The sequence below is a fragment of the Anabrus simplex genome, chromosome 1, assembly GCF_040414725.1.
Source record: "Anabrus simplex isolate iqAnaSimp1 chromosome 1, ASM4041472v1, whole genome shotgun sequence".
In the NCBI taxonomy this organism is placed as follows: Eukaryota; Metazoa; Arthropoda; class Insecta; order Orthoptera; family Tettigoniidae; genus Anabrus; species Anabrus simplex.
In genome coordinates this window covers 448393216-448420790 of record NC_090265.1, presented here as the reverse complement: position 1 = coordinate 448420790, position 27575 = coordinate 448393216, and positions in this window count along the sequence as shown.

The following is a 27575-nucleotide window of genomic DNA, read 5'->3' as shown; positions in this document are numbered from 1 at the left end:
CACCTCTCCTCCCCTGCCTTACCGGCAATATGAACTTCGAGCAAATACAGTATGGAGCTTTTATATATCTAACCCAATGAAGTTGTAAAATGGACGCTCTGATACAGACACCATTAGATTAGGCCCTTCATATTATCACTCAGGCTGCATGAGGATGTTATAATAATAATAATAATAATAATAATAATAATAATAATAATAATAATAATAATAATAATAATAATAATAATAATAATAATTGCTTTACGTCCCACTAACTACTTTTACGGTTTTTGGAGACGCCGAGGTGCTGAAATTTAGTCCCACAGGAGTTCTTTTACGTTCCAGTAAATCTACTGACACGGGGCTGACGTATTTTAGCACCATAAAATACCACCGGCCTGAGCAAGGATCGAACTTGCCACGTTCGGGCCAGAGGACCAGCGCCTCAACCGTAGGAGCCACTCAGCCCGGCAGAATTTTATAAGTGGACGGCAGAGCTCTATTTTGTTGTTATTATTATTACCACCGAGTGAAATGGCTACGCATGTTAACGTATTATGACTATGGAACCAAGCTCTACATTCGGGAGACGCGTGAGTTTCAGCCCCACCGTCGGCTATCCTGAGATTGGGTTTTTTGTGCTTTCCCATTTTGACATCCAGGCAAATGCCGGACAGTTCCTATTCATAGGCCACAGTCGATTCCTTCCACCTCCTTATCCAGTTTCATTCACTATCATTCATTTAATCTTCATTAGCTTTGCGTCAGGAAGGGCATTCGGCCGTAAGACCTGCCATATAATTATATCTCACCTTATCTCCAACCCCGTGCAAAGAAACGGGACTAAGAGATAGTTATACACAGGGTATCCATAAAAAGAACTCCGGGATTTTGAAGTAAAAGAATTCAGTGAAATCAAAATTTAATGATGATGTGTTATACATGGTTTGAAAGGTAATATAGTCAAGTTTTACTCTTTTTTTTTATCTTTTTACAATTTATTCAGTTCAATATGTGCCCCATTTGTAGCATTGCATACATCCAAGCGATAATCGACCTCTTGCCACATCCTAGCCAGTCTTGTATGCAGTTAGACGAAGCCGTTTGTACCGTGGTTGATTCACAAATATATGGATGAAATTTAATTAAAATATTCATGACATAAAATATTCAATCGTCGGACTATGTATTCTCACTCAGTGCTTATCTGATTACTTACACATACAATTGTTGATGGGTGCCAGCTACAAATAAATGTAACGATAATAGAATGAGAATCTTGAATATCTCTAGGATGTGAGGTAATAAGCTTACTTTGACAGCATTAGATATAGCTTCTTGGAAAAGGAAATGGTCGTCTGGTTTCCCCATTAAAATTTGAGGTTATCTGATCTACTATTGAAATAAAATAATTAATTGTATTTGATACTAAACAAAATATATTCTTTAAATTTATAATTGAAATGGCAAGACATGCTGCGATAATATAGATGACAATATAAAATTCTGAAATTACAACTGAAAGAAATTTTAGGCATTAAATTTGAAATCCTCTTGACCGGACATTTAAAAGTTGTATAAGAAATTTTTCCCTCACTGTTTCACGGAACTGTACCTTGAACACTTTGAGTGTTATTACGACGAATTCCTTTGAACGGGTATCAGCTGTAGTGTAACTATTTTTGAATAATAATAAAATACCATAAAATTACTAAAAAATTTAATAAAATACTTGAAACAAGTTAAATTAATAAAAATAATTGATCGAAATGTCCATAGTATGGCCGCCAGCGTTCACCAGAATGGATCCCTCGAATTTTGATAGAGCATGATAATAATTATTTCTCTCCCAGGGTGTGTACATGAAATCTGCGTACTGGAACATCTGCCTCAGGCCTTACCTAACCTTCTGAAAACGTCTAAATAGGTAGGAACTGCACCTAGGTCACCATTTAAAGTTGGTGCGTTGAACAATGCACATATATGTAGATAAGTACCCTTCACTGTCCTGTGTATCAACACGACTTGTAGATTCTCATAATTTTCACTTATTGTACCACACAGATACCGTACCTCACTGTTCACTGGCTCTAACACTTGTTTTAAAGATATATTCACTTGAGCAACACACGCTTGTCGTTGTAACACGTAAATTCTGAAAAGTCTGAGATATAGCACCCCACAGCTGTCACCGACATATAATACGAAGCCGCCACAAGTGCTACAATACTTAGTACCTAAGCACTCCACAATTGTAGGTCAGTCAAATTCCACAAACATAATAAGACTACCCTTCACAAACGTTTTAAGTCCAGTAAAGTAAAGTGCAAGAGTGTCACTCCAGTACCGTATTGTGGTCCGACTCGTTGGCTGAATGGTCAGCGTACTGACCTTCCGTTCAGTGGGTCCCGGGTTCGATTCCCGGCCGGGTCGAGGATTTTAACCTTCATTGGTTAATTTCAATGGCGCTGCGGCTGGGTGTTTGTGCTGTTCCCAACATCCCTGCAACTTGTACACCATACATAACACTATCCTCCACCACAATAACACGCAGGTACATGGCAGATGCCGCCCACCTCCATCGGAGAGTCTGCCTTACAAGGGCTGCACTCTGCTAGAAATAGCCACACGAAATTACAAATTATTACCGTATTGTGAAGTTTCACTTCTGTATCGTGTGTCGTGTCGAAGTTTGAACACATGCCTGTATAGACGTCAGCGTTCCCCTTCCTCTCAAGAGATATGTCGAGATTGATCCTGGCCAGCCAATCACGAGTAGATTCCCTTGTCAAGACCACGCCCTGAATCTCTCCCAGTATCACAAGACAATCACAAAATCAACAGACTTTGGGGTGTTTCACATGAGTCATCGGAAGTTTCCGACTATATCAACAAGTCCATCTCATGAAACCCTGGGATGCCCACATGAGTCATACAATTTTCCTGAGTTATGATAGCAATGATTTTCCCAGCCGCTGTACAAAACAAATTACTCATACCACATATGGAGGCCTTCCAGCTTACAATATTAAGAATAAATATACAAATGGAATAATGATAATAATAATAATAATAAAAATCTAATATTGACATTAATATCTCTCACTTCTACATATAATGTGAGGGTGTGATATATGTACTATCACAGTGGTATTTCAATCCTAATTTGGTGATGTATCCTTTTAGTTTCACAAACGAGATATAGCATAGCTTGAAATTATATTCACACCTCACAAGCAACTTTACAAGCAATTCACTGATAACTGTTAGTCGGCATTACGACGACTCAGTATTCAGCTGACACAAGAACCCAACCGAACAGATACACGAAACACACTCCGAATATTTAACCATTTGGCCACTGACGACTAAGTATCCATGTCACTGCTCTATCTTCAACTGACTGACCAACTGTGGCCTCACTGACCAAATGATTATCCATCGACCAAGGTTCCATCCAATTGACTGTTCACCATCCGTCTCACTGATCGACTCACTGAGAGCCCACTTTCATCTGACTACAATACTACAATTCAAACCTCTCCTTTCAACTGAACTGCTGATATAGGATACATCTCTATCCTATCTATATATAGATACCACTTGTCACATCCACGTCATCTCTAAAAGAGTGCATGACATCACTCCCACACAGCTCCAAAGTGTTACAGACTATGACAAATAGCCTAAGGCGAAGTAGGAACTCCCGGAAATATCTCATGCTGCTAAATGCATACAATGACAGAGCGATGACTCGACAGTTACTGTAACAGTATTGCAGCATATGTTGCAATGTCAAAAGTTTTCATAAAATATATCCACATCTGATATTAGACAGCAACTCTCACGCTACATTATTTTAATGCTAACACAGACACACACGCACACACATATACATAAATATATATATATATATATATATATATATATATACAATAAATGAAATACAATGAAGCAAGCGATAATAATTAATTACTACATAGCGAAATCAGATTACAGAATTGAATCAAACAATAATTGTAGTTACAATAGTAATAATAATAATACAGATGCAATAATAATGTTAGTAATAATAATACAAACAAAATAATAATACATATAAAACAATAACAATAACAATAATACAGATGAATGCTTGTAACGGTATCTGAACCGTTACAGTACCGGTACGTCATCTTATAATAACAATAATAATTAATAATAATAATAATAATAATAATAATAATAATAATAATAATAATAATGCTATTTGCGTTACGTACCACTAACTACTTTTACGGTTTCCGGAGACGCCGAGGTGCCGGAATTTAGAATTTAGGAGATCTTTTACGTGCCTCTAAATCTACCGAAACGAGGCTGACGTATTTGAGCACCTTCAAATGCCACCGGACTGAGCCAGTATCGAACCTGCGACGTTGGGATCAGAAGTCCAGTGCCTCAACTGTCTGAGCCACTCAGCCCGGCACATCATCTTATGAACAGTCGAAGTCGGTATTTCCAGCTGAAGACTGCGTCGTGATATTGATTTTTAGTGCTTGCTAGACATGAACTGCGGATTCTTTCCATGGTGACTTCGGACACACGCGGTCTACTTGATGACTTTTGTTTCAGAACACTTCCAGTTCCTTCGAAAGCACGAAGCCATAGACAAATGGTTTTGTCCGTAGGCGCGTCACCACATACTTGCGATGAATGTTCCTCTGTACAGTAAGAACTAATCCATTTTCTATAAACCATGTACCACAGTGAGCCTTCTGTTGTGGCGTCGCCATTCCTCTGTACTGCACTGACAGGGACAGGCCACTGCTCGATCACTTCAAAGTCAACGCTCCGCAGCGCTCACGACGTTCTTAAAACATTTTGATATACGGATCTAATTTTTATGATTGCTAATTTTTATTGTCATGATCTAGCTGGCCGCGCGGTGTATGGGTAGCGTGCCCGGAGGCCCTGAGTTCGATTCCCGGCCAGGTCAGGGATTTTTAGCTGGATCTCAGGACTGGTTCGAGGTCCTCTCAGCCTACGTAATTGCAATTGAGGGGCTACCTGACGGTGAGATGGCGGCCCCGGTATAGGAATCCAAGAATAATGGCCGAGAGAATTCGTCGTGCTGGCCGCACGACACCTCTTAATCTGCAGGCCTTCAAGCTGAGTAGCGATCGCTTGGTAGGCCACGGCTCTTCGAGGCTGTTACGCCGTGGGGTTTGGTTTGGTTTTATCGTTATGATGTAATATGAGTTAACTAATGCCGCTTGCTCGCTATGCGCATCCCTTCTGTGACAACCATAACCTCAGACATACTCTCCTGGGTGTGGGATGTATGCCGTGCTACAAATGGGGCACATAATGAACTGTACTAAATTATAAATATAAAAGAAAAAACTTGACATGTATAGCACAGTATCCTTAATTTCTGATGTCATTAAAATATTTTTCAGAACCCTGGAGTTCTTTTATGGATACTCCGTATTATTATTATTATTATTATTATTATTATTATTATTATTATTATTATTATTACTATCATCATCATCATTATCTGTTTACCCTCCAGGTTCGGTTTTTCCCTCGGACGTAACGAGGGATCCCACCTCTACCACCTCAAGGGCAGTGTCCTGGAGCTTCAGACTCTTGGTCGGGGGATACAACTGGGGAGTATGACCAGTACCTCGCCCAGGTGGCCTCACCTGCTATGCTGAACAGGGGCCTTGTGGAGGGATGGGAAGATTGGAAGGGATAGGCAAGGAAGAGGGAAGGAAGCAGCCGTGGCCTTAAGTTAGGTACCATCCCGGCATTCGCCTGGAGGAGAAGTGGGAAACCACGGAAAACCACTTCCAAGATGGCTGAGGTGGGAATCGAACCCACCTCTACTCAGTTGACCTCCCGAGGCTGAGTGGACCCCGTTCCAGCCCTATTATTATTAATGATTCAACATCGCACTAACAGGTTGCAGGTTTTCGGCAACGCAAGGGTGAGAAAAGACTAGAAATGAGAAGGAAGGAGCCGTAGCTTTATTAAGGCACAGCTCCAACAATTGCCTGTTGTGACAATGAGGAACCACGGAAAGCCATCTTCATGGCTGTCGACGGTGGGATTCGAACTGGGCATCCTACTCACTTGGTTCTTCTTCTTCTTCTCCTTCCTGGCCTTTTCCCATCTAGGCTACCTGGAGTTTTCACCTTGAATGGATCTAACCTTCTTTTAATAATAATAATGTTATTTGCTTTACGTCCCACTAACTACATTTTAAGGTCTTCGGAGACGCCGAGGTGCCGGAATTTAGTCCCGCAGGAGTTCTTTTACGTGCCAGTAAATCTACCGACACGGGGCTGTCGTATTTGAGCACCTTCAAATACCACCGGACTGAGCCAGGATCGAACCTGCCAAGTTGGGGTTAGAAGGCCAGCGCCTTAACCGTCTGAGCCACTCAGCCCGGCTAACCTTCTTTCTTTCTTTTACGGCCGGGTGCATTTTCTGACACCTACCCTATTTGGAGGGATGTATTTACTACTTCCTGTTTCTGTGGTGGTTTGTAGTGAAATGTGTTGTATTTACATGAAGTTGTGTGTAAAGGCGAACGCAAAGAGCCACCTCCCGAGCTAGAGGAAATAACCAAACAAAATTAAAGTCCCCAACCAAGCCGGGAATCGAAGGCCGCTACGCTGACCTTTCAGCCAAGGACCTGAACACAATAACTACGTAATACATCACAGGCAGAAAATGGATTTAAAAATAAAATCGAAACTTGTTTAATATCAGAGCCTCATAAATTTCTACAGTGAAGCGGTACACATAAGCATTCCATGGCCGAAACTTCTAATTAGACCACTGTAAGGAATTATCATCATCCAAAATATGATTTATTCTCTGAACGTGTGGATGTGCTTTGGAATGCTAAAATGTTAAATCATTACTGTCAGTCTTAATATACACATGACACCATATAGAGGAATCAATTATTACATTCATGCATACCGTTGGTACCAATCGAGCATCACTAAACATACAAAAGTGGTTCGCTTCAGTAAATTTATCATTATTGAAAAGTTCTAAGAGAAAAACATCACTGAATTGCAATATGGAGTGTGCAATTATTATAAAAGGATTCCGTATATAGCATCAAAAATGATCTATTGTTCTTGCTAAGCCGTAATAGGTAGCTTACAATACTCCATTTGATCAAAAGAATGCCAATCTTTTTTTATATTTTCAGGAAGAAAAAAACTTCTCCCTTTGTGTGTGGATGTCGCTCATCAATAACAATTATAGCGGTTATTGTTTTATGTAAACAAACCAGCGTGTGCTTCAAAGAGCTGTGTTGTTGATACTACAGGAGCACCCTTTGATCATTCTGCAATATATGTACTATTTCCTGCTCCGCACAGCTCTACTGCGATTGCTTCGGAACAGGGGTGGGCAAACTGAAAACATCATACAAACAGTTATTCATAAAACAAGTGATATCCACAAACACATTAATAATGCATATTACATGGTAATTTTTAACAATAGAGACAGACATATAAAATCATTATACTTCGCTGGTTCAGCACGTCGATTTACCACAATTCAATTTCATAATATCAAAATTATTATTTATTTGTTTATAATATAAACAAAATATTCAGATATACGAACTAGAATGAAAGATGTAAACAAATTCAAATGTTTCGTCTAGTGAAGTGGACATCTTGAAATGACAATGAAAATAATCACATTTTTTGCACAGTTGATTTTACGAAATGTATACGACATGATAACGTGTCGGAAAGGAAATGATGAATGTTTGTAAGCTACGGATCTCAATGAATGACTGGATGAATGAAGGAATAAAATAATCTTCTCTCCCAATCATGGATGACAGCATCTGGGGAAAGTGTACTCATTTATTGCAATCGTTAATGATGATTATTATTATTATTATTATTATTATTATTATTATTATCATTATTATTATTATTATTATTAGTAGTAGTAGTAGTAATAGTAGTAGTAGTAGTAGTAGTATTTATAACCTTACAGAATAGTCTACTTCCTATATTCCATTCAACTACATTTTACAAATAGCCTAATTAAAATATAATTGATCATTTTACACTATATCCCATAAATTTTGAGTTTTGGATCTATCTTTGATCATTAGACAAACAGACTTTTGAGGTATTTCCTAGACACCCAGATATGCCTACTATCCTTCTATAAAGACAGTACTCACGGTTTTATATTTCTTGCTGCAGAGTTAGTAATTTTATTTTCCTGAAGTTGGCATTACTTTTCAATTGCTCTGTAAGCATCTAACAATTGTTGTTTTTCATACTGCTCATTATTTGTCTTCAATTCAAGAAAGCAAGCAAGCTGTAATTGTGATGCTTCAAATCACAATCTGTAATCACATACTGTAATCTAGAAAGGTAAAGGTATTTATGTTAACATTTTCTAATATGAGGTCAAATAACTTGGGTAATACAGCTCTCAAGTTGTAGTATTATCATTTCTTTATTTACTTACCCAGTGATTCTGGGTGCGTGTGAATTACGATGTCTTCTAATTAATGTCATTTGCTTTACGTCCCACTAACTACTCTTTTACGGTTTTCGGAGACGCGGAGGTGCCGGAATTTTGTCCCACAGGAGTTATTTTTACGTGCCAGTAAATCTACCGACACGAGGCCGACGTATCTGAGCACCTTCAAATACCACCGGACTGAGCCAGGATCGAACCTGCCAAGTTGGGGTCAGAAGGCCAGCGCCTCAACCGTCTGAGCCACTCAGCCCGGCACGATGTCTTCTGGAAAGGGGAGTAGGAATACGCACACACTCATATTTGACAAATATATATGTTGCAGAGGCAGTGCCGGATTAAGGTGTATGGGGGCCCTCGGCTGTTTTAAAATGTGGGGCCCCTTCTTCGTAACATCACGTAAGACTAGCATACTGAAGTCGTTATAGAACTACCTCCATTTAAATTGATGAATAGGGAAGTGTTGAAATAGACTACAATTTTTCTCTATTTTTCATGTTAATATTTCATAATGCCAAAACGTATTTTACATTTGTCTCATCATCACTATCAAATCGACATACAAAACAAAACTTACGTTTTTTGGCATCACTAGGATATTTTCTATCCATTTTACAAGAGCATTACAGTTGTAACTTACGAATGGTTCAATAATCAGAGGTGTACTGGAAGTTCTCTTCCTGATGCAAAGATATAGTATAGATGCGCATTCCACCATTCTTCCCCTGTCCCCTCCCGCTCACTACCTAAATCTCTTACCACTCCCCTCTGCCCGTACTCGCAAGCTGCCAGATTTAAATTTTCGTCAACAATAACCTTTACAATAATTACAGTGTGTAAGTAGCGAGGATTCGTGTCTCCGGATTCTAGCAGTGATGAAATATTAACGCGGACAGCTGATAAGAAGGAAGAATGAGTGCGTGTTCAATATTCTGCGAGCGTAAATATTCATATACTTCAACGGAGGTGGAGCAGCAGGCCTTTTTATACAATTTTAGGTTTGGCCAAGATCCGGGGCCCCTTGGCACGCGGGGCCCGGGGCTGCAGCCCCTTTAGCCCCCCCCCCCGTTAATACGGCCCTGTGTAGAGGTTTTACTTTCGATGAATTGCTTGCTATATTTGAAGATGGTGGAGAGGGAGGTGCGCCATAAGCTAAGAAGATTGATATTGTAAAAATGCTCTCTGCAAATTCAACACAGCACATCGCCGATGAAGATTCAGGACATGACATGATATGTCTTCCAACAACCTCGCAAGATCACAATGTAAGGCAGAAACAGAGTTATTTAATAACAGTGCTCCTGTTAAAAATAGCTGTGCGGGCACGACTACGAGTACTAACGATCCTAATAAAGTTTATAAACTGGAAGAATGGAGGACTACAATCGAAAATAATTCTTAACGGGTTACCGATTTCTTTAACAAAGAACGAGAAACTGCCAAGTAAATTATTTCAAAAATGTTTAGATGATAACATAACTGATTTACTGGTTGTCCACAGCAATAGATATGTAGCGAAATGCAATAAACTTTGTGAAGTTAGTACAAATTGAAATGTTTGCTGTTACTAAGTGATTATGCTGACATTCCTAGATGTAGACAGTACTGGGAAAAGTCTGTGGTCACGAATAATGAACCTGTTGATTCGTTTCCGTCAAGAGATATACTTGATTTTATTATGTCTAAAATCCACTGTTGTGATAATGACATGAATTATCTTTCTTACCGAATTTCGGGCGATATTCACTGCTCTGAACGAATGTTTTTAGGAGTGAGCTCCACAAAGCGAGAAACATATTGTAGACGAGGCCATGGTTCTCTACTGCGGGAGGCATGGTTGTAAACACTTTATACCTTACGGGTATAAACTGTGTGTGGGCTGGAGCTACATCGAATGGGTATGCAGTATGGATGGACCCGTATCAAGACGCGAAAGTTAGACGGAATGAAATGTACGGTAAATTTTGGTGTTGGTCCTTCTGTAGTGCTGCAGTACTGTTACAGTAAGTGCTGAAACAAATTGGCGAATTCTTATTCAGCAGTTATATTACTACAGTTCTACTCGTAGAAAAACTAAGCAACAGAAATGGTAAAATTCTGGGAAAAACAACTTACAAATTCACCATAATCTCCAACGACAAAATGAAAAAGGAGCCGCGTGGGTATTACCAGTCCGAAATTATGAACATCGCAAAAACCTCTTCCATTGTTACATATTGTAACTAAGGGCTTAAAGTACACAATTAATTTAAAACGGTAATTTTGTATGTTACTGTCCTTTAAGAAGGGCCTATTCTGATCTTTCTATAAAAAATAAAATATACATAATGCACCCTTTATGTTTATAAGACACTTTTAAATTGTACGAAATGAAAAATACAAAAAATAAGTACATTTCGGAGATATCTGCTCAGTTTTGCTCAGTGCGGGTTGGCTTCTAGGAGAACTGGTAACAGGGGAGGGAGAAGAGTACCGCTCAGCATTCATTTCCATTTATTTTTTATTTTTTTTGCTACTTGCTTTACGTCGCACCGACACAGACAGGTATTATGGCGACGATGGGACGGGGAAGGGCTAGGAGTCAGAAGGAAGCGGCCGTGGCTTTAATTAAGGTACAGCCCCCAGCATTTGCCTGGTGTGAAAATGGGAAACCACAGAAAACCATCTTCAGGGCTGCCGACAGTGGGGCATTCATTTCCATAGTAGGGCAAAATGATTCTGGGCGGGCAAAATGATCATCGTTAATACCTGGTGGTGCTGTCGTGTGGAGAATTCGAAGGCTAAGTCTTCAATTGAGGTCGCATCTGTGTTGTGAGTTAGATTTGCTGTGATTTTTGAAATCTTTATATACACGAACACGTTGTTTCAACTAATCTTGATCTAAGGTAAGTGATTTGTTTGCATTTTTTTGTCCTACAGTGTATAATTGCATTCCTGAGCATTAAATGCAGATGCTTGCTGACACGTCAATATATAAATAAAATAGAACATTCCCCATTTTGTTTTTCCATTTTCAGATTGAAAATGGGGTGAATGTACGTTCGCAAATCAGACCGGCAAAACTGTGTCACTGTGAACTCACTTTTTTGAAGAAAAACTAAGTGTCACCGATGCCCATTCTGAATACCACTCTAGAGCAACCTTGTCATTTTCTACAGTCTGATCACCCAAGTCTCTTCAAAAACTTTATTTATGAAAATTGTTCAATTACCCATGACTGCTTTATTTACACAGATGGACCTCGCATACCAAGTACAGATGAACAAGGACAGAGTTGGATGTGACTTTGTTGTTCTTGAAAACGATTCCGAGGTGTTCTCATCCCAGTACAAACTCTCTTCCACATGCTCTATTTTCCAGGCTGAACTGTGGGCGATCAAGTCTGCGATCGAATGGTGCAACAATAAGAAATCTCGGCTATTAAGTGATTTGCAAGCTACGCTGAATGCGATAAATAATAAATATAATCTGAATCCAATAGCTGTAGCCATTAGAACCACAGATCAACCAAGTCCGCACATGTGTTTTGACTGCATTCACGGTCATTGTGGAATATCTGGAAACGAGAAAGCTGATCTACTGGCGAAAGCAGTGGCTACATCTAGTTTGGAAATTTCTTATGACAAAACATCTCCTAGCTACGCTAAAAAATCGTAAAGAAGCACGTAATCCATCAATGGAACAACATTTGGACTTTTTCCACTAGAGGCCAAGTTACCAGAGAAATATTCTTCCCTGAGGTTTTCAACCGCCTACAATGTAACGTGTTGGTGCCAAGCTTTGAAATTACTCAATTTTTGACTGGTCATGGCAAATTTGGTTACTATTTTCATCGATTCAGAATCAATCGTCCTGATGGCTACGTGTGTGTTTGCGGATCCTCACAAACGGTGGATCACCTACTATTTGAATGTGCTGCATTTGAAAGAAGAAGGCATAACTTGAACTCCCATTTGGATTATTGCAACATTGCTTTATTAAAACCCCTAAATCATTTGTTTTAAGAAGCCGTGCTGTTACAAATATTTTATTAACTTCATCCACTCCATTTTCCGTCGATTAGATACATGAATTCTTTTTCATTGTAAACTGAATATGTATTTTAACTACAACTCTAGTATACTATGTAAAATAGGGTTCCAAACTGCTTTGAATATTCAATAATAATAATAAAAAACTGTGTCAGTGACATGGCTGTTCTGTGGTGCGACAGCTCTGCACAACCTCTCTAAACTAAATTTGTATATGAGTATATTCTGTGTTGTATCCACGTTATATATTTTTTAAATTTCAATATTAGCGAATATGTGCACCTAAACGAACTGTAATGCATTAATTGACCTTAGAGGTAGGCTATCATTTTGCCCTGGATTGCAGTGGATTTCACTTTGCTGTCTATTCAGGCAAGGAGCCGGAGATTTTAGTTATAAGTATTTTCTTCCAGTTATTTCGAGACTATCCGTCTCTACAAGCAATAACGTCCCCCTCTTAAATACACCACTGAAAAGCAGCTTTAGGAAAGCATTCCTTCATGTCTCCATTGACTGGTCCTAAAGAGAGACAGGCAGGCACACCTGAGAGTTACGTAATAACTGTTTGTTTTCCAGCCTCCGAGCGACTCGGCCCAAACTATTTGCTATAAAAATCTCGACACACTCTCTTGTTCCATCTTTAGCTAATTATCTACAGACAACACGAGTTAAAAAAATGGAAAGCTCTTGTACCACCATGACCTTTCATAGCTTTAAAAACATGATTAATAACTTTTTTATAGAAATCTGATCAATAGATGTTTGAAAGAGTTTATGAATACTGAGAAGGATTATCATTATAATACTCATATTTAGTGTCGTTTCACAAAAAGGATTTATGTTCGTAATATACTCGGGAAGTGTTTGCGAAAAAAAACCCTATTTTCCATTATGATGTGGTACCTCGTTAACACTGGAAAAGGACCTCTTCTATCACCTTGTTTCATTGCTTTGGCTGGAACCATAATTCTTAAGAGGAGACATTTACAGTGCTACGCACACATTCCTCACCACGCCAAAGAGAAAATAACAACAACAATGCATACAACAGCAGTAGGAGCAGCACGCGCGTCCACCGCTTGATTAGCTCAACTAATTATTGGTGTCTCCTCAGCCTAGCGGAAAATTCTTCTCCTTGCATAGTCAGTGGAAGACAGTACAAAGTTACACTGCAATTAGTCGTCTTGACCGCCTGGTTGTTGTATATTACAGCTCCCAAGGTTCATCGTGACGAACAAGAAGAGCTCACCTGGTATTTCATTGTGCTGCTGAGTGCCTCAGACAATTACATCACTTGAAGACCAAGAGGCATGATCTGGAAAACATTCCTAGGATGTTTATTTCTTTGATGGATTGTCTTCTTATTTCCCGACTATTTTCAGTCATTTTATTTGCGTATTTGTTTATTATTTTACTTCTACTTCATGCAGATGTACTCCTGATTTCAAAACGATGTGCAGCAGTGACGACGGTACAAGGTATATCGTCGTTGCCGGGATAAAACCTCCTATGTGAAATATTTTAGCTTAGAACTTTGGCCGGTAAGGTTCTGTCATCTAAGGTGCAATATTGTGTGACAATTGTCAAGGCATTCTCGCTCTTCATAATGTATGTGCTGCGGGTCAGTATATCTCCAAAAATATTATCACATAGGAGGTTTTGTCCCGGCAACGACGATATTCATATATGTTTGTGTTTTTATCCAAGGGACTGCTTGGTCAAGGCGGTAAAGGTTTGCTCTGTCCATGCGGAACAACGCGGGTTCGATTCCTCGTCAGGAAGACGAAAAAATTAATAAACGAGATTTCCACTTCTGGAGGTGCCCATTGCCCTGAGGTTCACTCAGCCTACACCATAAATGAGTACCAGGTTAATTCCTGGGGGCAAGGACCGCTGAGCATGCACCTTTACCTTGCACCCCTCCAAGAATCTTCATGGCCTGTACGGAGATAACTTTGCTTATTTGTCTGTGATTATACAAATATATTTGCTTGTTAGTTTCCTCTGTAGATCAGTGGCAGAGTGTTGGCCTCTGGATATCAAGATCACAGGTTCAGCTGGAATTTTGAATCTCAAGATCACCCTATAAATAAGCTGTTCTACTGCTTTACTTAGACTCAGCAGTGTTTTGATCCCGCAGAACTAACTTGCATTTTCACTAAGTAACTACAAAAGTCAATAATTAAGTATACTTTTAGAAATAATCAATTATTCAGAAGGTGCTACACTCACTTTGATAAAATGTTACCTTATTATTGTACTTTCTTCCGTGAAAATAGATGCGCTCAAGTACTCTGGGGACGAAAACACGTAAAGTTTAAGCATCTCTCAGGCACTATATGACCAAATTAAAGAATGCTATTCTAACCACACAGTAAGGATGATGATAAACACACACACCCAATGAGCGAGTTGGCTACACTCTTCAAGCTGTGTAGTTTTACCTTGCATTTGGAAGATAGGTTCCAACCCCACTATCGGCAGCAGAGACGATGGTTTTCCATGTTTTCCAACGTTCACATCATGGCCACTTCCTTTCCAGCTGTAATCCTGTCCTATCCCTTCATTACTATAAAATCTATCTGAGTTGGTACTATATAAAAACAAATAGCAGACGTAAGTACACAATTTCGTGTGTTCCCGTTCAGGAAGTCTCTGAGGATTGGTATCATCAGAGCGGGATGCTCTCCAATAAAAGGTTAATTACCTATGTCGTATAGAAATCTATATATTTTCTTGTTTATGTCTGCCATCATTATATAACAGATATAAATATTCAAGAATTTTTATTTTCACAAGTAAAGCAGAACACATACAGCCTAAACCCTCGCAAAATGCAGAAAAACAGCTTATTTCATTCACAAATTCAGAAATAACAAATACCGCCTGATTTAAATTACTATAAAAGACGGTTTGGGAGGAACCATCGCCGTGAGCTGAGAAGGTTATCGTGGACGCAGAACAACGGTTCGTATCCCACGATACGGGAATCCTAATACAGGAAGACAAAATACTCCATGACAGACACCGTCTTGTGAGGAGACTACTCCAGAAGAACAAAAGAAGAGAAGAAGAAACATGCGACCAGTTCTCGTGCTGAATGGTATAAAAGTATGTTTTGTAGGGTCGATTAATCTACAAGTTTCAGCGGACTTGATAGATCGACATGTAATAAGTGTGGCACCTTCTAGCTCAGTGTAAAAAGCCACAAGGAAGTACTTCACTCTTCATTAGTAAGCCTTTTCAGTGACATTCGGCTAAAGTATATGAACTTCACATGCCATATATTCTATAAAAATAAGACAATTGAATTCGTGCATGCTTTATCATTCAAAATACCAAATCACATTGACAAAGGCAAGTGGATGTTCCCCTGTCACCTTAAGAGACTAACGAGCCGTATTCACAAACAATAAAGAGATGGAAACATTATTTCCTGCAAGATAATTCGTAAGTTATTCTGTCCTGAAAAAATACATAATTGGTGCTCTTGATTTAAAGAGAACCAAGTGACATTTTGGAGAGAGAATATGTCATGGTCGACTACAGGCCTAGGCCTAGTAGGTACAGCTGCTAGAGTTAACTTTGTGAAAAGTGTATCGAGTGTTGTAATTATACATCCGGTAAAGAAAAGTTTAAACTTTTCACAACATTTTATTCATTCATTTAAATTTCCAGGTGCAAGATTTTTATTATTATTATTATTATTATTATTATTATTATTATTAGAAAGGGCACCCGAATGGGCATTAGGGTTTACAATATTCACTTATCGACATGGTTCTCTTGTTGAAAGTCTTGATGTGATACCTGTCACACTGTTTGCCACATAAAAAGCAAATACAGTTAACATCTGGATTATGAAAAGACTTCACTGTGCATATCTTGTGGTGAAAACCATGAATGGAAAGACGTGTTATGATATGTCTTTGATCTTGATTTTCTGTGGTCCAGTTTCTCACCAACATGGCATCTGAGATATAGAAGTCGGGGTCGATTTCCTTTTTCTTTTCTTCCCTTCTGCGTAGGAGTTCATTGTAAGCTCCAGTAGATGGCAGATGGAGCCTCATTCTGAGGTCCTGAATGTAAAAAGTTTCTTTGGCCAGTTCATATACTAGACGTGATGGGGCCGATTTTCCAACTCGCAGAGTACATTTAAGAAAGCGTGCTTTTACTTTCTCTATCCTTTCGAGATCTCTGAGTTTGAGATGGTCCCAAATTAGTTCCAATCCGTAAGACAAGACTAGCAATTGTCCAAATTTCCATTAAACAATATTGAATGATGTGAGAAATAAGAGATGTAGCTATTCTTTACAATATCGTTTGTTTTTCCAAGATTTCAGCACTGAAGGCTCAAGTTTTCAACGTCCTCAGACCCGTCTTATTCATTCTACAGATGTACTATTGTTCTTATTCGATTCCTTATTGAGTCTAGTTTCCTCCTGAACACGTTTCCCATAGGGTTTTACCAAATCATTAGTCAGTTTTGGTTACCCTTGTAAATTATAACAATAGCCTTACAATTTCAATCACCAAACCTTCGGTTGATGTTGATGTGCAGAAAAAATCAGGAACCTAGCATTAGAAGTTTCCATGAAAATGTCATCAAAGTACAAAAAGACAACTGAGAAAAATGATGCTAAATTTGTCAACACAATGTTTCCGCTGTTTTCTGATAGATATCGTCGAGATGAACGTTTACTACTACTACTAAAATGCTTTCATTCCTCCTCTGAAAGGACTGGCGGGCCTCTTAGATGGTAACGCCGTCTCTCAGGCCGGGAGATTTGTGACGGTGAAGGAGATGCTTGGAGAAGGTGACGGGGTGGTGACCTTGGCCTATACCAGGAATTTCCCCGGCATTCGCTTTAGTGCAGGAGAATGGAAAACCACGGAGAACCATTCTCAGGACAGCCGACGGCTGGGGCCAGCCGTGAGGTCCATCCCTGTCCCGTCTCCCGAAAGCAGAGGCGTAGAGACACTGTAGAGCCGCGGCCACCCCTCCTCTGCTCGGTTGGCCGGTTGGAGTGCAGAGCTGTTGGATCACGGACCAGCCGTGGCCACTTATGGGCCGAGACCCACTCTGCATCTATCGACGATGAATGTTCACACCTCACTTGGCTCTGTATGGCATCTAAACGCCAAGCTACACCGAGAGGCAACTGACTTTAGGACGCCATAATCATACCTTAAGTTTAGAAAGACCTGCTTGTCTTGCCCATGCTAAATATTCAAAATTCTGGTACACCTTTCTAAAAATATATTTGAAGTTTTTAAGGCTTAACATCTGTACCGTTAGCTAAAATAATAAGACAGAGTATTTGCCGAAACCAAACACCTCCTTTAGTATAAATGTTTTTACTAAGTGCAATTATTTTTACCTAAAATGTGCCAAATAATTGTCTAATTTCTTTTAGGTATTACTTACAGAAAATCCATTCTTATTACTCTTAATTATGGTCATGTAGCTGTGCAGAAGATGTTCAGGAACTTAGCGTTTGAAGTATTCTTGAAAATAGTACCGAAGTACAAAAAGATATATAACTGAGAAAAACGATGCTAACATTTTACAACACAATTTTTAACTTCAGTCAATTCTTAAAATATTCTGGTCCCTTACTAGGGATTATTTGTGTCCTCCTCGGTTACTTTCAAGTTCCTGTTCTTTCTCCTGGCTCTATTTGTACATCTTCTATCTCCCTTGAGAATTAAACATTTTCTTTGAAGTACTGGATCTGCAATACTTGCGTCAAGTTCAAGTTCAACTTGTGCTGAGCACATGCTGGTCTTTTCTGCACATTATCGTTCACATTTTCACCTAAAATAACCTCATATCAACGGCAACATTTCCACATATAACAATTTTCCTTAGACTTTCTCTTACCAAATGCCTTCGATCGAGCCACTGTATGCTAGGAAAACACAATATCGCAAAACCACAACTTACAATAAGATTTTATAAATACAAACAATTTACCGTACATCATAACTTTTGATATATACCAACATAAGCAATGAACTTTAATGAATAGAACGGAAGTGAGTTCAGAAATCTAACAGTTAAGAAATTATAGGTTCAAATGTAAAACTCTGTAAAAGTGGGCGTGTCCTTCCGGAATGCACATTCGTGACTGAAGTCTGTTTAAATACTCAGTTTTCGTACCTAATGGGGGGCCATCTTGTGATGATGTCATGCTCATTACATCAGCTACTGTGATCACGTCTTGTACATTAATCAACCTGCTTAAGAATAATATATAACAATTCCCCGTACATACAACAAATTTTCAGCTATAATCACACCTTGTGTTATATGAAAAGTGTCACATCGACTTTTTACCGGAGACTCCCGACCCTAATTTGAATGAGGTTTGTTACTAAATTTACCTTCGGGAAAATCAAATGATACATAAATATTTCTATCTATAAAATGCGTGATTCAATGTTACCTAGCAATCGTGCAGGCTGTGATGTGAAGTGTTGATGGATGACCACGGCCTGTGCAGCTCTCAAGGTACTGTTGCTAGGTAACATCGCGTCACACATTTCGTTACATGACATAATTTATTTACACACATTTTCGGATGAGTCCCCCAGCTGTAAGACATATTTATGTCCAAAGGTATAAAACATTGGTACGTTCCTACACTTATGTATGCACTTCATGGCTGTACTTGCACAAGAGAGATTTAACTACCTTCTACAAACAACTGAATTAGCGGAATTGGTGTCATTAACTCCGCTTTTAACAGAATGTCACTTGTTTCAGTTTAGCATAAGATCATCTGCCATTAGCAGATAACTGGATTTCAAGATTTAATCCTTTAGCACTCTGTATGAAAGTGGTGAGTCAACATTAACGAAGCATGAAAATTAGTGTACGGCCTTCAAACATGTGATTCACTTTTCCCTCTTTATGAACGCAGTGAACCGTTAAGGATGTAGTGGAATACGTCGATTAAGTTGGTAAAGATATATCGCAGCAGTTCCAATCGATACTGGTTTTAACGTCTTTCCACAATGCTGATGCTAGAACAAGCCACGTATGATACGTCCTCAATAACTTGTACGCTTTTAAATTATTGCCCTTTTATTTGTTTCTTTAATTAGAATTCCTATGAAACTGGACTAAAACTCGTTTATCGACTGCTACTTGATATCGGTCTCATTTTTTAATGCATGACGCAATCCAAATGATCAATGGAATGGTTGCGGGATAACACAAGGGCAAACACATATCATTACATTACTTCATTGTCTCTCTAAATTCGCATGAATCATCACTGCAATAATAATAATAATTTATTAGTGCTACCTGTGATTGTAAACACGATTCTCATTTCCGAGGTCATTTATATAGCCGACTTGAGAAAAAAAATATATTTGAGACTTGACCATTTTCAGGAGGAAACTGAGTGAGCAGAATAACCAGTGATCCTTGTGAGCATGACTGATGTACCAGTATATCTATCAATTATATAAAAGCACGTGTTTTTTTAAGCTTTGATTAATACCTACAGTACATTCATGTTATGTTATGTTATGTTATGTTATGTTATGTTATGTTATGTTATGTTATGTTATGTTATGTTATGTTATGTTATGTTATGTTATGTTATGTTATGTTATGTTATGTTATGTTATGTTATGTTATGTTATGTTATGTTATGTTATGTTATGTTATGTTATGTTATGTTATGTTCTTTCTTTCTTAATCTGTTTACCCTCCAGGGGCGGTTTTTCCCTTGGACTCAGCGAGGGATCCCACCTCTACCGTCTCAAGGGCAGTGTCCTGGAGCTTCAAACTCTGGGTCGGGGGATAAAACTGGGGAGGATGACCCGTACCTCGCCCAGGCGGCCTGATCTGCTATGCTGAACAGGGGCCTGGCGGGGGGATGGAAGATTGGAAGGGATAGACAAGGAAGAGGGAAGGAAGCGTCCGTGGCCTTAAGTTAGGTACCATCCCGGCATTTGCCTGGAGGAAAATTGGGAAACCACGGAAAATCACTTCCAGGATGGCTGAGGTGGGAATCGAACCCACCTCTACTCAGTTGACCTCCCGAGGCTGAGTGGACCCCGTTCCAGCTCTCGTACCACTTTTCAAATTTCGTGGCAGAGTCGGGAATCGAACCCGGGCCTCCGGAGGTGGCAGCTAATCACACTAACCACTACACCACAGAGACGGACTAATGTTATGTTATGTTATGTTATGTTATGTTATGTTATGTTATGTTATGTTATGTTATGTTATGTTATGTTATGTTATGTTATGTTATGTTAAGATTTTTTCTTGCTTTGCAACACTTATAATAGGGTTTAGATTAGGTCGTTATCGGGCTAGTGGGCCGTGCGGTTAGGAGTGCGCAGCTGTGAGCTTGCATCCGGGAGATGGTGGGTTCAAACCCCACTGTCGGCAGTCCTGAACGTGGTTTTCCATGGTTTCCCATTTTCACACCAGGCAAACGCTGGGGTTGTAACTGACTTTAGGCCACGGCCGCTTCCTCCCCACTCTACCTCTTTCCTATCCCATCGTCGCCATAAGACCAATCTGTGTCGGTACGACGTAAAGCAGTTTGTAAAAGAAAAAATGTATATGTATATATGTAAGTATTCAGTCTGCCGGGCTGAGGGGACCAGACGTTTGAAATACTGGCCTTCTGACCCCCAACTTGGCAGGTTCGATCCTGTTTTATTTGAAGGCGTTCAAATACGTCAGTGTCGTGCCGGTAGATTTACTATCACGTAAAAGCACTCCTCCGGGACTAAATTCTGGCACCTAGGCGTCTCCGAAAACCGTCAAAGTAATTAGCAGGACGTAAAGCCAGTAACATTATTATTATTATTATTATTATTATTATACTTTTTATTCCATCTGACATCAACGTGTTATTTATATATGTCTTTTGCCAGTTTCTTTTCTTGTATTTGTTGTTGAGAGAAAATACAAGGGTCGCTAAATGTCCATTTAGGGAATATGGCTGTACAGTATTTAATTTCAACAAATAAGCTTTATTGCAAAATATTTCTGCAAAAGGTGACTATTTAACAATATGGAGACGAAGCCTTAAACCTGAAATATAAGAAGTTGCCGACTGATGATGTCAATTGCACAATAAGGCGGCAATTGGCAATTATGAAGCATTACTGGAATGAAAATAGCAAAGGAAACAGCGCATTCTGTAGGAAAACTGCATCTCGTTTCTCCTACGCTTGGTCGAACACATAATATCACATTCATTCATTCTTTCATTCGTTTGTCCATTTCTGGGTCCAGATCAAATAAATAATGTTTGGCTAGTGCTTACATAGAAATAGTATTGGCTTCAAAGTTTGCAAGTGCGATAAACTAGTAAATGACCTGGTTTCAACATTTCATGAATATCTTTTTCTTTGCTACTTGTTTTACCTCGCACCGACACAGATAGGTCTTATGGCGACGATGGGATAGGAAAGGGCTAGGAGTGGAAAGGAAGCGACCGTGGCCTTAATTAAGGTATGGTTAATTACGGTTAATTTGCCTGGTGTGAAAATGGGAAACCATCTTCAGGGCTGCCAACAGTGGGGTTTGAACCCACTATCTTCCGGATGCAAGCTCACAGCTGCGCGCCCGTAACCGCACGGCCAACTCACCCAGTTTCATAAATATCGTTGAATATTTTCAACTTCTCGAGGTTCAGTAACTTCATGTGCTGTAGGATAAGTTGCGACCGGGTATTATCTTTCCTGAAATTTTATACATGTGATAGTTTCCTTAACTTTGCCTTTCATATTATCACAAAAAAAGTTTCAGTACACCATAGATGGCCAACACACCTTTCAAAATTATGTTCCATTACTTAAGCCACTATCGGATATGTTGATAGCCAGGAAGTGGATATCCTGGATAAGTTTCGCAATGAGTGGATGCAGTGTTTAAGGCCTACTTATAAACATCTGGGAATCCAATCGGCTAGTATGGCTGATATGAGTAAGTGGAATATAAGTTTATGTGAGGTGCCTAATATCAAACATGGACATGCGCCACCTATATCAAAATTGAGTTAAGGATTGATCCTTATAGCATTTTTAATGCTCTCTCTGAATTAGTGGTCCGTGTCTTTCATAAACTAATATTTGTACGTAATTTTTAACATAGAAATATGCAGTTTCTTTCATAATCGGACACCTCCAGACGTAGTTTGTATCAAAAACGGACATGAACGTTTCAGCCAATCATATTGCTACAAGTGACATCAAACTGTCATGGCGACCAGAGAATTTTTATCCACATCTTAAGGAAAAAAGAGGAGGATTGTTTTTTAATGTCGTATGATTGCCAAAAGAACCTCGTTTTGCCAAAATTAAGTAATCAGTCGGCTTATTATTCCAGGCAACTCTACTGTTACAATCTGTCTGTTGTAATAGGCACATCTCAAAGCAAATTGCGCCCTGATAATGTGTCTGCTTATACGTGGCTGGAGAATGAGGGAAAGAAATCATCAAACGAAATAGCATCAGCGGTTGTCAATGAGTTACGATCTAATGATTTACAAGGCTTCACTTCAGTCAAGTAGATTGCTGATGGCTGCGCCGGCCAAACTAAGAACAGTTATATGTTGGCGATGTGTGAAAAGTGGCTTACAACGTATGCACCATCCTCTGTTGACAAATTAAAACTGGTATTTCCAGTTACTGGACACTCATATTTTCCTCCAGATAGGATTTTTGGACTCATTGAGAAAGGCATTAAGAAGGTGACGACCATAGTAAGTCCTGATGAATATTTTGAGGTGTTCAAAATGTACGGCACAGTTAAAGTGATTGGACAAACCTTGGAACTACTGAATTGGAAAGAACAAGCACAGATTTATCAGAAATCTGCTAGTCAACTTCATTTCAAGATTTCACAGTGTAAAAGAATTATACTCAGGAGCACGAAAAGAGGCAATGTTGTAGTTAAAGGTGAGGTAGGCTACTATTTGGAAACAGGTATTGAGCGTAAGATCACGAAAGCATGACAGGTAAGTCTAATGTTAATGAATCCTTTACTTCTGATATTGGCATGAATGTAAACCCACAGAAACTTAAAGATGTTGACAAATTTACTAGGAAAGCACTTCGGAAAAGATTGGGCATTAATGCCTCTCTTAAGTGGTATGTCGAAGTCATCAATAAGAACATTTGTAGTGAAAATGAACAAGCTGTTAATGATTATTTATGAATGTGATTGTTTTTAAGACCCTTATGATGACCTAGAGGTTATTTGCCCAGAAATACAGGGAAGCAAGAACTGAAATGAATGTTAAAAATGTTAACAAAGTATAAGACTAGCCTTATTTCTTTCATGTTTTAATTATATTTCTTTTAAAATGGAAGTTTACTTCCATGTCATGCTGCAACTTTTTTTCCAAATATTGGGATAGTTCGTTTCAAAAGTGGACAATTACATAGATGTTTGTATCAAAAATGGACGAAAACCAATCTGGGTTTCAGAAATGGACATCGTCATATTTGAACGTGTTTTACATTGACTTAGACTGAAATTCCTAAGTGTCGACCATGATTTTCTTGTTCATAGGGCTGGAAATATGACACACACAAATTTTCACACATATAACGGGGGTTTAACATTGAGAAACAAAAATGTGGCTCTACTGAAAAATTAACAAAATGGCTTTTGTCCATGTTTGATACTAGGCACCTCATGTGACCACATTGTGTATTTTCTCGGTTTGGTTGTCCTTACGCCGTAAATGCCGTAGTCGATTCTACATGGAGTGTCTTCCTTCTGATCCCAGCAAATAATAATAATAATAATAATAATAATAATAATAATAATAATAATAATAATAATAATAATAATAATAATAATAATAATAATAATAATTGTGCGGCCTTAGCTATGAAGTTTCATACTTTCTGCAGAGGTATCATCTAGGCGGTCTTTCTACCAATTTCGACATTCCGCTTCTAATAACGAAGGCTGTTTTACTGGATGGTTCCTATGGTTAATTTAATTTTGTCGGATGATACCGAGAGTGCCACCAGAGATTTTTAAAATGCCAACTACAGTGTCATTGAATGCCGAGCTTTTCCTACTGCCTTCAAAAATCGTCTTCCTCAGTCGCGATTGAGTCCGATCACTAGTCGGATATTCCGCCACTGATCTACAGAGACAGCTCCTGATCATGGTCCATTTCATTACTGTTCATATGTGTAGTAGGCTTAGTACTTTTGATACTTACTGTACTGCCGTCGCCTACAGGGTGTGTCGAGATGGACGGACAGCCAGTCAGACAGGCAGGCACATGGAAAGAGCACGTAGAAACCGCTCATCGGTATGTGAGAGCCCTTCGAGTGACAGGAACACTGCTTTATGGTTGGGACGAGTACATTTGAACAACGGCCGCTCTCACTCCTGTGTGTGCAGTTCTGATAGCTTCAACTGCGCTTGAATAGTGATGTAGTGCAATCGTTTAGCCAACAATCTACTTTAAAATTAAGTTGGAACACACGAAATAATGTCACCTCTTATATCTAGTCAATTTTTTGAGCTTCCATTAATCTGCGTTTAAACTCGCGAGAAACGCGTGATCGAAACATGTTGAAATCAGTTTTGAATGTAGGCCCCCTTAATTTAAAATCAAGCATGCTGCAAGATAATAAGGATGTGACATAGCATGTGCTGGTATTTTCATAAGACAGGATCTAGAATTTTAAAAAAGATAGAACCAGATTTCTACTAGTGTAATAGAATTTTTTTCATTAGATAACATTTAAACAAGCGATTTGATTACAAGCGTTGAGTATCCAATATTTACAAAAGAGAACGTAAGGAATAACATACAAAAAGTTATTTGTGATTTTAATAATGAAATGAAATGTCGTATGGCTTTTTTAGTGCCGGGTCCCAGGACGGGTTCGGCTCGCTAGGTGCAGGTCTTTCTATTTGACTCCCGTAGGCGACCTGCGCGTCGTAATGAGGATGAAATGATGATTAAGACAACACATACACCCAGCCCCCGTACCATTGGAATTAACCAATTAATGTTAAAATCCCCGACCCGGCCGGGAATCGAACCCGGGACCCTTTGAACCGAAGGCCAGTACGCTGACCGTTCAGCCAACGAGTCGGACATTTTAATAATAATAACAATAATCTATAAAACAATTTATGAAAACTAAAGTCAGTCAGTCCGGCAATTCTATCCAATCCATTTCCTTCGTTCTTCTTTTTAAACTGAAAGGTATTAATGCACAGATTTCTCATCAGTTACTATAAGTCACTTAACTTCCGCCTTCTTCAAATTATTTGATTTTTTTCAATTTTCTGTCTCTTTGAAGCAATCATATCTTTGGTTCTACTTGAGGTACGGAGTTCGTTTTGGCCTACAAAAGATCAACCTCTTTCATTTCAGCTCTTAATTATTCAAATTGGTTGATTCTGAGGAAAGTTACGAGTTCATATTCAATTTGACATCTCATTTCTTCAACATTTTTTCTCATTGAAGCAATCATATGTTTCGTTCTAATTGAGGTACGCAGTTCGTTTTGGTCTAAAAACACTCAGTGGATCAAGCGCTTTCTTTTGAGGTAATAAATACTCACTTTGGTAGATTATGAGAAAAGTTATGAGTACATGTGTCTCCATGACGAAGATTTTGGAGGACTTTTTAACAGTTCGGCGCGTAGTGTTGTTCCAAGGAATGTTTAATTCAATTTCTTTGTGTGGTGTATTTTTAAGTGTTCTGTTGATATAATATTACATTCTAATACCACTGCAGATTATGTGCTTTATTTCATTAGCTCAAAACTTTGCAAATACATCTATGAGGATAGTAACGAACAACACCATACTTTGTACTTTGCGGGCGGAGCCAGCGGGAAACTGCTAGTAATAATAATAATTCTTTAACTTCCGTTCAATGGCTATACATTTTAAGGGAAGGCTCGGGGTGTTGGGATTTTGTTCGATAGGAATTTCTTTAACGCATTTGAATCTTACGACTTTGAGTTGTGGTATTTAAACATACCAAATAGTCTACCACTGCCCTTGGCTAGGATCAAACCGGCTATCATGCTGTGCTTACAGTGCACTATGTCATGTGGCATGGACAAGAACAATACACCATGTGACTGAAGTATGAGTGATTCTAGTGATAACATTACTTAGCCTATGCAAATTGTCCTTATAGCGATTGATGTGAAAGCTTCGCTCATGGGGTTGGTTTGTGTGTGCGTTTCAGTGAGCCTGGCAGGCTGATATGAGATAGCAAATTCTGGCTCCGCGAAGAAAGTAACGGGGAAGCGTTCCATTCTTCATTTCCTGATACGCTTGCTCAATGACTCCTAGGCCACCTGTGACAGCTAATGGTGGAGCTGACAGCCTTCGGGCTTTAAACTCAGCATGCAACAAGTAAGAAAGAAACAGTCTAGAATGACAAACTGCGATAAACAAGTTGTTTGTTTTTCTTTTTGATTCTGGGCTAAAACATCCACAACATTTGAGGTGTAAGTTAGATCCGTAATATTGTACAGTTTTCTTCCTCTCTCTCCTTCAGTACCAAGACCTTGACATCTTATACAATAAAGGTTCCCGGTAAGAAAACTCCAAACAACTGGTTAAATTCGTATCAGTAAAGGGAAATCAAGCACAGGTCAACAGATTAAAAAGATATTTTTTTAAACTCGAGAATACAGTGAAGGTACATTTCCAATTAAACGCCTTCAAGTTAGTTACATGAGTGTAATCTGGAAACCTTCTCTTGCTAATTGAGTTGTCGCTGAATACGTAAAAAGTGCTACAGAACACAGAACGACCACCTCTTCGAAGTTCATACTCTTTCAGTGACATGATTCATCCTATTTCATACAAGAGGATTTTGAAAGAAAGTCATCTTCTGCGACCGCCAATTCTTGTGCGGCTGAGAGTAGATGCCTCCCACTCATACTCATGAGTGGCAGAAGTGAGAAACGTGGCGGTAGCAATTAAATACATACATACATACATACATACATACATACATACATTTTCTTTCTTCGACCGGGTGAATTGGCTGCGCA